The following is a 12,668-nucleotide window of genomic DNA, read 5'->3' as shown; positions in this document are numbered from 1 at the left end:
TTGTGCATTCTCACCACTCTTGCGTGGAAACAGGGAAAATCCTTATGCGATTGGGCAATTTCTTGAGTCTTTATTTTCTCTGAGCCGGCAAGGGACGCGAAAGATAAGATGAAAATAAAATAATTGCATGCTGCGGCTCCCGAAAACAAGTGAAAACCACTCGCATTGTAAAAATCCTCATGAGGGTTTTTGGGAATGCTAGAGAAGGAAGAGTAACGCATGTACGCGCAGTAACGTATTACGCAGTAAACCGCCGCCATAATTTGCTCTTGAAGATATGTTTTACCGCTGATGCCCATTGGAAGGCTATCGTTTTTGTTTAATGTATCCATATTAGGAAATTTTCACCCATGATTTTTGAAAATCATGGAGGGGCTATGAATGTACAAGTATCATGATACATAAAATGCGAGTTAAGTCTGCAAAACTTTAGCTATAAATTATTCATTGCAAAAAATTGTTTTAAATTTTTTGATTAACCTCTTCATTTAAATACTTAATCTAGAAACATGCACTACACATGTATTTGGTGGGACAAATTAAATTTTTTTGTGATTTAACGACGTGATTTTCGCAAGATATATGCTATTGTTTACTTCTTCTTCAACTTAGAAAAAAGTTCTCAATTGTACCGGAGGTCTTAAGAGCTGACATGATGAGATGTCTCTTTGGGATATTATATTCAAGCTCTAGATCCTTTGATATTCCCGACTTCCCTATTCCTTTGATAACCATATAAACAATGAAAGAAAAAATATTTATGTTATCTTACAGTAGATTGGTTCTCATTTTTCCAGTCCAGTCTACAATATTTACTGTTTGTAACAACGTTTCCAGTAACCGGCTGCTAAAATGACAGAAGAGATTCATTAACATCCGAAAAAAACTTAATCAAACCAATCAACATAATACTTCTACATCGTAGCTGCTATTTCCCGAATGCGAAAGATATAATCTTCACTCAGATGTTAAAACTTCACATTACCTCGATAATTTTTTTATTCTTGTACAAATGCCAGTTTTAAAGCTCAAGTTTTTAATGCATGCAGTTCTTTGCGTTTCTTTGCATCCTGTTGTTAATTAAATAAAAGAATGGAGAAGAAATTAAATCCTTCCCAGTAACTAGTTACGCTGGATATGCACGCTCACCGGCTAAAGGTTCTCATACATCACCCTTATGCATACATCATTTGCTCTTCGGAAATAAAGCATAAGTAAAAAAAAATATGATGCTCTTGAAAGCAATGGGATATCTATGAGGTTAAGGGAAAACTAATTTTCAATACACCAAGGATGAAGTTCACCTAGAAAAATATTTTAATTAGCCGGGATTCGATCCCAGATTTGAATGACAGCAGTGAAAACTAATTTTGTCGCATTGGTTGAAACAATGAATGAAATTCTTCCATCCAATATGAAATATTTCCTTCTAAGCATTATTTTTTCAGTTAACGGCCCAACTGAATTTCTACATCGATACACATGCATTACTGAAACATATTTCACATTCCAACTGCAGGAAATGACTCTAGAACAAATACCGACGGTTCTGGGAGAGAAAGAGATATCGAATATCATGCATATAGCAACATGAGGAATAAATTAAATGAGATTTAAGGAAATTGGAATGGGTGGGTATCATATTTGGAGCAAATGTTAGTCCACGGAACGAGATGGGGAGGGACAGTCACGTTGTGGAATACCATTGAGCGTTTCCATTAGATTCCCAAGGTATCAAAAGATTTTTTTCGAATTCCCTTTCAGAATGGCACCATAAAGTAATAAACGTTAACCATTCCGGTCTCGTACGGACACGAACGCTCAAGATATCATCTTCTCTTCCTCCTGGCAATAAATATTGGATTTTAATAACGTCCCCGACTGAACTTCCGGGACCAAGGTTAGAAATTCATACGAAAATCCCGTTCCCGGAAAAATTCATGATGCGATGCTGACACTAGGAAATCTGAGGCAGCGCTCACAAAGGCCATTTCCACCTCTTCCTCCCACCATTAGGCTCCTCAAACCAGCCTTCTTCCAGTTTTCCTGTCTTTTCTCGGACGGCTGTTTAGGCAGGTGGCCTACCGGTCCTGGCTATTCCGACCCGATAGGCATTGTTTATGTTAATGCCTATTCTTAATCAATAGTATTAGAAACTGATCAACAATAGTTGCTCTCAACAATCAAATCAAATACATAGATGCAAATGGCGCAATGCAGTTATTCGTGTTTTTGACAGTGTTCCACTAATTTAAAAAACCTGAAAAAAATTTGGATTATACATCAGGATAGGGGTAACAACATATATTTTTTTCGACGTGTCTATTTTAAACGTTCTTCTGACGTTTCCAAAATTTTTTCATTTAATTTTCAAAATTTAAAACTTATGTTAAAGTTGAGTTTTCGGTCAAAAAATTTTGAAAGAAATCAGGACGGTAGAACGTAATTGTATTTACATTTTAAAATCAAGATAACGATTTTATAAAAATAAAAACTGGAGATGTGGTTAAAAAACTAAAAATCGTGTTTCAATTTTTTTTGGAGTTATCTTCCATCGTTGAGGCCTGAAACTTTGGGGAAACATATTATTTTAGATGCACTTTAAGAGTATATTTTTTATTTTTCAAAATCTCTGGGGGCACTTTTCACCATCTTAACCTGCGAGACCCTTTCTTATAGCTGATAAGAATGCAATATTTCGCAGATTTAAGACTTTTTTCCGAAAAAAACAAATTTTGAACGTGTATCAAAATTTAAGAGATAGAGTAATTTTTTCCCGATTGCTTTAAAAGCAACACTATTTATTGAGTTGGAGTGATTATAGTAAGGGAAATTATTGTAAAAGACAGTGTATTGTGCTTCACCCATTGTATTGTGCTTCACCCATTGTATTGTATTGTGCTTCACCCATCTGAACTATTATTAAGTTTTTTAAATTGCTGTTCATGTTACCACTTCTATTCTTGTGTGACGCCGCACCCTATGTATCTCATAGGCATGTGTTCAAGTATTTTTTCTATGTCAAATATGAAAACTGTGATTTTTTTCCCGCGATGAAAATATCCATAACTTTCATCAGTGCGGGTGGCAAGTGGCAATTTAATAATGACTGGGATGACCGTTTGGAAAAACAAAATTGCTTCAATATCTTCAAAACGCTAAAAGCAGTGAAATCGGGGACATAAAATAACGGCGAGCCCAGACAGGGTGCGGGGCATGAGTGGTGACGGTTTAATAGAATCCCTGTTCGTCAGGCAATCTGAATTTACAAAATACCCACCGTATTGGCAATACAATTATATTCACAGAAGTTGGACCAAAAAACTGATTACCTTTATGCCATTCTCATGAAAATTTCAAAATATTCTCTGCTGAGTATCTATTTTTATATCGATGTGTACCTAATAAGTACTGCATTTTTATCAATTATTAACAGCAAAATACTTCATTGGTATCTGCTTTACCTGAGAAAATAAAGGACCTTCAAATCTGTATTGATCAATCAATGTCAATGCCTCATTATCTGATACCCTGAAATTACTGGCTTTCCGAGCAATATTTTCAGGAAACTGCGTCTATAAATTTGCATTTCCATGCAGATTCATAGGGAGATACTCATCTAAACATACGTTAAGTGTCAAGGTTGAACATCTAAACATGCTATAGAAATATTATTTTATTAACTAAAATTTCATCATTCTTTAGGCATAATGAGCATCACATTACGGAAATCATGATTAAAATGAATTTAAGAAATCATCGTACTACTTATTGAGTAAATCGTATTCGTTGCATAAAATTGGTATTAAAGAGATGAAAAAATTGTGAAATTAAATGTACAAATATTTAATTTTCAAAATTCTTAGCAACCAAAAGTTTCCTCTTATCCCCGTTAGATATATAATATCGTAGCAAAGCATTTTTTAATACTAAAATGCTGAAAGGGCTTACTTTTTAATCTCGCAGTCGCGAGCATACCCTTTTAAGATGCAAGGACACCAGCGGTGGAGACGGCTCGCCCGATCGAACGACGAGGAGATTTAAAGTATTGCTTTCTATGAAATCGAGTTGATAAGAAGTAGCCGGAGTGAGGTTAAATATTGCACTGCCATCCGGGGAATCCTGTGGTGGCAGATAGGACGTGGATGAGAGGGGGAGGTCGGATGGCGAAGACTCGGTGGTGGTTGACGATAGGTAATCGTCGAGTTTGCGTAGGCCAGTTTAATGAAGCCGAAACAGATGTACAGATTGCGGCATTTATGCGGTTTATCGCGTGACTTTTAAGAGTCTCGGCGGCGCACGATATGCGAGGGAGTCGTGAGGGTAAAGGAGGAAGGGAAAAATGGAGAGACAAAGGGGCGGCGTTGAAGAGCAATGGGGGTTGCATGAATGGGACGCCACCTAGGAGACGGGGAAGTTGAGATTTGAACGTGAGGGAAATTCGTGTTGATCACGGCGTAAGTTCCCGTAAAATGCTTGAAAACCGATGCTAAGAGAAGCATCACTTCTGTTCGACCGATCCTTTTCAGAGACGAATTTATCAATTACCCTTTCATTTCGAGATTGTAGAAAAAAAGAAGTATACAAAACAATAATCTCCCCAATACTAATCTAAGGGTCACAGACGAGGATACCAAACAAGAAAGATGATAAATCATTGATAGTATCCAAACATAAGATTTCAAGAACATATTTACGAAGATAAGATCTCGTTAGATCCCTATGAACAAGGGAGGTGGAGAAGAAAATTAGGAGATCAGAGAACACTTCAGGAGTAATGATATTATTATTGGTGAAATAAAGGGCAGATTAATTACATGGTTTGGCGATGTGCTAGGAAAATAAGACGGAAGTAAGATTAAAGAATTTCTAAAAGCAAACCCAGATGGACGAATATCGAGAGGAAGACCACGAGATGGTGCGACCAACTATAATCTGATTTGGAGAAGTTTAGAGCTTCAGAAGAGGAACCAAGGGACAGAAAGAGATGAAGGGAAATGCAGGTGCGGCTAAATATCAACTAGGACTTAAGTGAGTGTAAGATATGAGGGTGAGTGAGTGAGTAAGGTGATGTGGACTAAATCCTTTTTAGTATCTATTCGTAGCTGAAATTTGAAACTTTTTCCTCAGTAGGATTCTCTAAGGATTAAAATTAACCTGAAGTCTACTCATTCTTTATTCGTAATTTCAAGGTGATAACGTAGTTTTTGAGCAAGTGATGCGTTACTTAAAACGGCCGAATACGAATGACAAAGTGATGCACGTTTTTAGCATTTATAAAATTGAAGTCAGATACGATTAAGTTTGACCAGGCCAGTTCTTTTTCAATAGTTTTATTTTTTTTGGAATAGGATTAAATCAACGGTTGTCGGTTGTTGTGGATTTAATAGAAAGCTAGCTTTCTAAAACAAAAATAAATTTCATTGAACAATTCATACCTTTACATCTTAATTCCATTCCAGTCACAGCGTTCATTTATGCTTCTTTCAAGTTAGCAGAGCCTTTTTGAAAATCTCAAAATTTTCCGTAAAGAAACTCGACATTTTTTCTACCACTTCTGTAAGTAGGGTACTGGGTATTGAAACAAAAAGCTGTCGGCAGGATGTTTAATTTTCCAGGTTTATGAAAACATGTAGGTATGAATACATGAAGGCAATCTATGTTCCATTTGATGCAGACGTAAATATAAAATTACAAGTAAAAAATGTATTTTTGGAGTCAATATGAAAGAATAATGCTCATGTTCCAGTAAAAAGACCTCTCAAATAAGCAATCTATTCCCATTCAATGTATAAATGTCGTGGGAAGCTAAGAAGTCAATTTTATCCAGGAAGCCCATTGTTCGTATTTCTCATCTTGTTTTCACTTTTGAAAGTGCCTTCTGACTGAAATATAATTTCTCCATTGCGTATTTCGCTCGAGCAGAACCATAGAACACCGACATCAACCTACGGCCGTTTTCTTTCTGCTTTTCTTCAGCGATCATTAAACTTTCTCTGCCTCTGAAAGTCTGTATTGCTCTGGAGACGTGTGGGATAGCGCTTAGTAATAACGCTTCGTAATTTCGCTTCGACGGCCTTTTATTCTTGGCTGTTTCTAAAGGGAGTTTGGGAGTGGAGAATTACGAATCTGTTAGCCCGGGGCCATTTGGAAAGCATTATGGATGTTTTGGGGATTGAGTTTTCACGCTGTTGTAAGGGTCAAGAGTCAGGCGACGCCTTTTGCTACCCAGTAACTTGCACCAGGCATCATGGGAAATTTTGTGAAAACTCACCACAATCAAGGCTATGATAAGTCGAGATATACCGATAAACGTAGCTATGAACTTACATATTCATTCTTCATTACACCATTTCCAATGAAATCCATGCTTATAAATAATGGTAAAATTAATTGAGATTATATTCCCGCTACGCAAGGTAAAGTTTGATAAATTCCTTCGTTTGATTTAAAAATGAGTAATCCTGCAATGAAAGCATTAAGTTGGCTTAATTTTAGAGAATAATAACTCTCTGTCAACTATCTGTCCAGGACGTTGCTGTCGGCTTTTATTCTGGTTAAGATATATGGAAGCTAAGGTTCATATTATTACGTGATTACATATCCGTACCAATGGTAGTTTTATGTGGTTGTCATTAACTTAAATCTTAAGTGCAAGCAATATCAGTGAAATTCCTATCTTTGCATTGGAATGATATGACAAAATTCCCGAGGTTGCAAGCATTTTCTAAAATGACGACGACGAAGGCCAACATTAAAAGTAAAGCTGGGAAATAAATAAATATCTTCCCACCAAATGCATAGCCTGTATTAGCAATTGCACCGGTACTGGATGGTTAACTTTGTGGAAGCAATCAGTTCAATTAAGAAAGAGGGAGGACGATGTTTCTCGTGTGAATTTAGTTCAAATCTTCGTCTTTATTACCGAAGATAACTATTCGGTATAAAAACCAATGTGGTTATTACTGGTTTCAAGCTTTGGACAGGGGAGCGAAAAACTTACTTCTAGGAATGAGATACTTTTATTTGAGGCGCTCAACGTTAGCAAAAATATTCTGTACGTCTTTTCAATAATTTCAAGAATACATGTTCTTCAAATGGTCACGGAAATCGATAGGTAACAAAACCAACTGAAAAGTAGCATTAGGCGCAAACGTGGCAAACACGCCTTGCATTTACGCGGCAATCTATCATTATTCGACGCATGATTAATCTAACTCACTCCCCGATATTTTTCATTTTCACAATCATTCCAGTATTGAGTTGAAGCATTACCATTTGTAATTGAAGCGAAGCCGCAGGTGATTTGAGGCTGATTCATGATAAAATCAGACGTTATGATTAAGGATGTATATGCGATAGCTTAAATTACGCTTCGGATTTGCTGAAAGAATAGAAAAGGTAGTTCCATCAATACGGACAGATGATTTTCAACCCTTGATGCATTCAACACCACCAGTTTTATCACACATAAAATCTTTGCGTGAAGTCTTTTCCGGATTTCACCGGTTTACATCGTTCTACATCACCAACGTAGTGATGGTAAAAACAATTTCGATTGAAATCAAAAATCGAGTTAAAAGTCAAAGATCGAGGAAATCTGGATCGATCTATGACGTTCAAGTTTCGATTCAAACTCGATTTTTCAACTTCAATCTGGAACATCTATTTTGATCTCAACGGCGCGGCGTCACTACCGGCCTAGGATAATGTCATCTGTCCCAATTTGTGAAGTACTTTTTCATAAGGTCGGTAGAATTTGAAAGACATGCCTGTAATCTGCGTCAATATTTTCAGACATATAAATGACGTAATGCTTTCAAACTAACTCCTCTAAGCCAATATTAGTACGTTTGAAGTACCCAAGGCAGATAGCCTTGTGCAATTTAAATTTATCCTCGAAGATGCCATTATCTTTGGACTACCTTCGTCTAATACATAGAATTTTATCCTTTGTGCTGAAGGAGGTAGGGTCCTTGCGGTAGTTATAAAACTCTACTGCCTATTCTTATATTGGGCATTTAAACTAGAGAGAAGTTCATTGCCAATACGGAGAAGAGTGCATGAATCGAAGTAGGATTGTTGAATGATAAGTAAGCAATTGGAGCGATGCAGATACAAATCACTAAACCAAGGATCAATATCGATAGAAATATGTGAGAGGTTTGAAAGCGGCCAAGGATAATGGTTGATAGCAATTAATGCGCGATTTTCCTGCATTGTTGAATTCAAATAGTAAACCTTTTGAAATAGACATTGTTATTGGATACTTAAATGAGAAGCCTATTTTGGAGTTCAATTTATTGGAATTGAAGTTGTTCAGCTAACCTTTTCTGAAAAACGTTGTTAATTACTACTGGCTTTCTGCAATATTAGAACCAAAGTTAAGATACCAGATGGAAGATTGCTCAAAAACTTTGTTCCGAGATGTGTAAATTTAGGCAATGTATTTGGAAACAATGATTCTCGTACAATTTAAGGTGGTGGAAAATGACTTGCTTCCGTGGATCTATATGAAAATAAATGTTTTGCTGAGGTAAATTTTAATTTCTCCTAGGCATCAAAGAACTATGACAAAAATAATACCTATATAATTCCGTTGTGAGTGGTCACAGAGGAATTACGACGGACGATGGAACAACAAAATATTGTTCGGGAACCATGACAAAATGAATTTTTTTAAATATGTTGAATTGAAAAAAAAAGAAGTTATTTTCAGAATACGCTTCGTTCAAAGTGTGTTGTGCTATATTTCAGGTAGTATGCTTTTCGCAATAAGCGATCGCTATTCCCATATCAATTGTATTAAAGGTTGCCTTGCATTTACTTTTTTTTAACGAAAATAAGTTTCAAGTGGTTTACGATGCATAAATAACACATTGACAATAGTTGCGTGGATATAATTATTGTTGGATATTATTAATGAGAGACATCATGATTTGGTTGTGAAACATTCTATTGCAACACAATGCTGCTGCATACAAACCCGAATAGGATGGAGATATCATCTAATCAACGCCGCAAAATCTTCGAACCAACGCGTAGTAATTGATTTCATCCTGCTGATAAAACAATTTAGGTTTTTGAGGAACCTCAAGATTATGGAAAGATTTAGGAAAAAAGAAAAACAAAGCGGTTCGCGAGGTTAAGAATTCAGTTATTCACCGCTACAAAATGAGGAAACTTGAGTTTGCTTCTTTTTTTATAAAAGCTAACTACACCTGGAGAACCATTATAGCCCTGTCATTTACGAAGTTTTAACACGAAGCCTCATGAGCAGAGCTTTTAGCACTGTCATGGATTCCCGAATTTTGTTTCTGTGTTTTTATTTCTGTTAAGTGGGATTCCTTGAGATGGCGTATTTCTACCAACTCCCCAATCTTCAAAGTCGGCACGAACCAAATTCTTTGGGAAACATACCTGTAATGCTACCTTAAAAAAAGGAGACGACTGTCACGTCACGATTCGTTGGTTCCCAAAATTGTACCCGGGCATCAAGCTGTGATAAGCCCTTCATTACTCATCGACCGCTAGAACAGTCCGTCAGTCGCCTCCAGTCTTCACACGAGCCGCGGCCCAGGTCCACGATGTCCACGGGGAAAGTTTCAACATCTCCGACAGACGCGTTCCTTGTTCTTAATTCGGAAGTAATGAGCTGGGCGCGCCAAGTACAGTAAACGCGGCTAAAGTGGGATTATAAAATCCATACGGGTCCTGTCACTCACTTCGGCGGCAAAAGCGCTGTGATACTCAATCCTTTTGCTTGTTCCTCCCGGGGAAATGAGAGTGTGATTGCAACTCACCATCATCATGATGCATGGCCGCGGCATGGATGAAACTGACAGCTCGACTGTCAAAGACATTTGCGCGGAAAAGAATATTCGCTCCGAATATGGAGAGATGAGACGTATCGCTTCAATTGCGGGAGAAATTTGATTAACTCCCATCACGGCGGAGGGCTTCGCAATGCCTTTGACGTGTCGAAAATATTTCCAAGGGATTTTGCTTCATCATCCGAAAGTGCAATTTTTCTTCATTAATTAGCATAATGCGCATATTTTGAGGGCAGTGTTTTTTAAATATGAGACCCACTTGCTTCCAAATACTGGAGAATAGTGCTGTCGTCGTCGTATTAAGAAATTTTAGTTGATGATTTATCCATGAAAAATTGCAAATCCATTTCTTCCCGCCCATGCCTTTTCATGTCTTTCTGAATGTAATTTGAGTAATTCCACACGTCATAAAAATCAAATTTAAATTGTATTTTCGTTAGGTTCATCACTTTAAAACCACATATATTAATATTTAAGGCGTACCTTCTTTGTAGGAGTCAATATCTAGCTTTAAATAAAAGTAATTTTAAGTTTATTATCATTGATTCAACGTAATGGAAAATAATTTTCTAACTCGTTCAAAGAATGGAGAGCTGATTTCATAAAATTCTTTTGTTTCCCTCTGGCATAGACTCTGATTTAACTTTGTTCCCATTTATAATACTTTTCGTTTCCAAAAGTTGAATATAAAGCCATTTTGTCCATGCCTTTTGATTTCACAAATTAGATGCAATGTTTCTTTTCTGTATAGGAAGAGGTAAGGGTAATACTGGTTAAATTAACGATAAGGGGAATTTAGCTCACTTAGTAGAAAGTATGCAAAGAATAACTACGGGTAAAAATGAGGTGATTTTCCTCCGTCGTAACAATAACAATTAGCTACATCATATACATTGTTCCTAAAACATTGTTGAAATTGCTGAAATGAAATTTGTGTTCTAATCGTGGATGGTAACCGACACTTTTCTTTCCACCCACGAATGTCCCAAATGTCAATCATCCACTCAATGAATCGTACAAATTTTAATTTGACAGTTGATGGAGAACGCCTATCAATTTTAGAAAGTTAGCATGTAAATTTCGCTACGTGTTTTTCCTGACCAACCTACAATTTTGGTACCACTAAAATATGAAATATCAAAACGTCGCTCCGCAGGCCTTGCGTTAGATGTGCCAAAAAGCCTTTTATTAGAGACGCTGGGAAATAGTTTAGAAGTGGCCTTTATGGCATAATTAATGCGTCATAAAAAATACAAATCCACTCCTCAGCTTGTTGGAATTGAATCTCACATAAATGCTAATGGAGTATTCCATCAAATCTACGAGAAAATCCGGAAGAGAAGGAATTTCGCTGTAGAAAAGCACCATAAGTGGAATGATAAAAAAGCTTAAACTTTCTCCTATCTTAGTAATAAAGTTGCCACGATTTCATGTGTTTTGGAAAGAGTTGAAAACTTTAAGGGAGAATAAAAATGGCTATAAAATGGCACCCGCCCAGCAATTTTAAATATATTCTTTAAAAAAGGTGACGCTTGCTGTAAAAACATACTTATTAATACACTGGTGAGATGTACTTCTAGCCATAATATAGTTATCTTCTATCTATCTACCTATTCTTTGGGAATACCTCTAAAATTAATTGGAATGGTTCTTCACATAACCGATTGCTTAGCCTATCGGGAGTGATGTATGCATTCAGTGTATCTTTAGCCCTGGTGGATTAAAGAGCGGGTACGATACGAGTTACCTTGGAGACTATTTTGTAAGTATTGAAAATGCCTTATTGATTTACCTAGGTTTATTTCAATTTCATCTCCTCCTAAGCTTACATTACATCGTACGAGAAACATAATACGTCCACCTAGAAAATACGCCATCATTTGATAAGACAACTGCTTCTTATGATTCAGGACTGATCTAAGCCGTACTGGTGTTTACTATGTAAAAATGAGGAATAGACCTAGATTGGAATACATTTTAATGTGGACGTATTTTTCCCTCTATTACCCTAATCACTTTTGATGTGTAAACGACGTCATAAGAGTATAAACAAATTGTGTTTCCCCCTAATGTGATGTTTTCGTCATTAAAAAAGAGCAGTTTAGCAGCGGTCGCATTGGAGAAAATTCATTACTTTGCATCATTTACTCGATTAACTAAAAATTTGGTGGATATTAAGACAGAATATTGGAAAAGGTGACGGTATTCCTAATAGCTAATCTAAAATTCATTAAAAACAATTGAAATTCAGTTGCATTTATAGGAAGTTTTGCCATGAACTAGACTCAAACCTGGATTTCAATTTTATTACCAAGCCAAGTGTTTTGAACAATTTAGTATTCTCTTTGAAATCATTGTGAAATCTGCATAAATGACAAGTTCAGGGGGAGTATTTACGCACCTGATGATTTGGCTAGATCATCAGTGAAATTGTTTCAACGAAAATCTTTAACATTAAATTAAACTTCCATCACCTTATGTTGGTTTAACTTGATTTCATATCACCCAGATCTGGAAATAATCCACAAAAACAGCTCTTACATTTTATCAGCCATCGAATCGTTTTAAGGGAACTTTCGATAGCTCACGTGATTGTCGTTAGATATTGCAACCTTCTTTTAACTGGCTACTTTAAAGACAAATATGGTATTTTCTCTACAAATGATTTTTCTGAGTCGAATGTTGCTGCTTTCCAGCTCATTAGTTGTATTAAGTTATTAATAAGGAAGCCATACATCTAATTTATGCTGTTAATAAAAAATAATTAAAAGAACATTTAAGATCCTGCATTATTTTGGAAGATTTATAAATGCAAATATTTGAAAAATTATTTTC

Source organism: Ischnura elegans, chromosome 8 (genome assembly GCF_921293095.1).
Source record: "Ischnura elegans chromosome 8, ioIscEleg1.1, whole genome shotgun sequence".
Lineage (NCBI taxonomy): Eukaryota > Metazoa > Arthropoda > Insecta > Odonata > Coenagrionidae > Ischnura > Ischnura elegans.
The sequence above is the reverse complement of the archived record's forward strand: the minus strand, read 5'-3'. Positions refer to the sequence as shown.